At 35.0% G+C, this 2331-nt stretch overlaps 1 long non-coding RNA gene across 1 annotated transcript in view; it reads right to left on the bottom strand.

Moving 5' to 3' along the window:
* Positions 1 to 518: 518 nt before the first annotated feature.
* Positions 519 to 2331, bottom strand: part of LOC122252607 (uncharacterized) — a 7159-nt gene continuing 5346 nt past the window's right edge. The window contains exon 3 of the long non-coding RNA XR_015191904.1: positions 519 to 799. This is a non-coding gene — a long non-coding RNA (uncharacterized LOC122252607). The remainder of the gene's footprint in view (positions 800 to 2331) is intronic.

Below are 2331 nucleotides of genomic sequence, written 5' to 3'. Positions count from 1 at the left end.
ATCTATCTTTATGCATAAATGTTACATTGTAATATAATCATATTATATATATATATTTATATATATATATATATATATATATATATATATATATATTACACACACACACACATATATATATATATATATATATATATATATATATATATATATATATATATATATATATATACATATATATATTATATACATATAGATAGATAGATAGATATATACACACATACACCATATCATCGTACGTGTGTGTGTGTATCACACACAGACACAAACATACACGCACACACACACCTAGTGACTACGATATGGTGGTTGTGGGGATAAAGGTAGAGGAGGAGGAGGAGGAGGAGGAGAAAGAGAAGGAGGAGAAGAAGAAAAATTATGAGGAAGAAAAGAAAGGGAAGGAAGATAGAGAAGCATTTTTTTTTCATAGATGTAACAAATGGCGTTGGCTTTGTATTCAACAGAAAGTAACACTGGAAGCAGAAAAAGAAAACACTTACTCTTCTCAAGATGTCGAGAGCTGATTCACTCGGGCATTTTACCAATACCACGCCGGGGTCATGGGGTGGGAGAAAGATGTGGGGAGAGAAAGAAGAAGAAGAAGAAGAAGAAGAAGAAGAGAGGGGAAGTGAGGAAGAAGTTGATGAAGAAGACTGAGGAAGCGACGGCGAGGAGAAAGAAGATGAAGGGGAAGACGACGAAGAATTAGAGGAAGAACCAAAAGAAGAGGGCGTAGGGCAAGGGAAAATATTCCACATAATCCCATCGGCATGTTGTTCGTGCCTTACCCACCGAAGACCTGAAATAATAATGCAATCACATAGAAGGGTCTTCTGTGTACAGGGAAGATATGCCAAATGCATGGGGACAGAAACCCCAGAATAATGACGGCGATGAATACGGGAGCAGAGTATTAATGAATGATGATGATGATGATGGTGCATGGTGAGGGAAGGTGTGATGAAGGACAAATTCCGAAAGGCAAAGGCATTGTGATGTATTTATGACTAATGGTATAATCAATTTTGATATTGATGTGGATATGGCGACAGTAATAAGGACGTAAAAAAAAAGAGTTGGTATTTCTGTTTGGGAATCGTTTGCAAAAAAAGAAAGATATAAATAATAAAAACACAAAAACGTACGTGACTTTTGGAAGTCATTAATGATAAGAATGAAAAAGAATAAAAAATAGACGAAAGTAAGAACCAGCATTCGACAACATAAAAATGAACTCTATCTTTTTTTTCCAAGCATCACATTTCCACAGAAATACTCATACAACATTAATGGACGAAACGTTCATCCTCTACTTCACAACTTTGTTAATGAATTCATAGTAAATTCTGCGTAAACGTTACAACACCTTCGATTCCGCTGAAACATGAATGCATCTTTGATCAAACGAGAACATAAAATTACGCACATAGTCCTTATCTCTGCGCGAACAAAAGAACATCAATACAAGTCGTTGTTTGGGATTCGATTTTAGGTCATTGGTTTCATGTTTATTCTTTCCGTGGTATTTTTGGCATGTAAGTGATTTGTGTTAATTTGCCGTTTAGTGTGGAGAAAGAGAGAGAGAGAGAGAGAGAGAGAGAGAGAGAGAGAGAGAGAGAGAGAGAGAGAGAGAGAGAGAGAGAGAGAAAACAAAACATAAACACACCAAATAACTGAAAAAATACCATATGCAGCACTACCCCCCCCCTCCGAAAAAAAACAATATGGAAAAGGAGATGGAGAACAAGGGGAAAAACACGAAGAAGAATATGAACAAAAAGAGAAGAAAAAGAACAGTAAAAAAAAGAAAAGAAAATAAAAAACTCCTCGTCCTTCTCCTATTACTACTACAAAGAAGAAAAGATAAAGAGATACCCAGCCACTTATATAACAACAAAGCCACTTCTTTGCTATTAATAAAGTAATTAATTCTCTCCTTTTTCGCACGACCGTCATCGTTAACAAAATCAATCACCAAACAAAGTGAATATCGAATTCGTAAAGACCGGACAGTTGTTTGTGTTGTTAGGGGAGGGGTGGGAGGTGGTTGTAGGGGGGGGGTGTTATTTTTAGATTTATATTGTTATCTTGTTTTGGTGTTATTTTGTGTGATGCCTTTTTTTATTATTATTATCATTAGGGTCATCGTCCTTTCAATTATTGTTGTTGTAATTGATTGGCATTAGAAACTGTTATCATTTTCATTATCATTATCAGTGTTACTCGTGCCATCATTGTCATATAGGTCATTGCTTCAGTGATATTACTTTTATCATCATTATTACTATTAATGCTGTCATATATCGTATCATCTTCATCAATATAACAATA

Source organism: Penaeus japonicus, unplaced genomic scaffold, assembly GCF_977035675.1.
Source record: "Penaeus japonicus unplaced genomic scaffold, GWHDUDI00000001_assembly GWHDUDI00000019, whole genome shotgun sequence".
Classification (NCBI taxonomy): Eukaryota; Metazoa; Arthropoda; class Malacostraca; order Decapoda; family Penaeidae; genus Penaeus; species Penaeus japonicus.
Note: the sequence above shows the minus strand (reverse complement) of the source record. Positions and strands in the feature narration are given on the sequence as shown.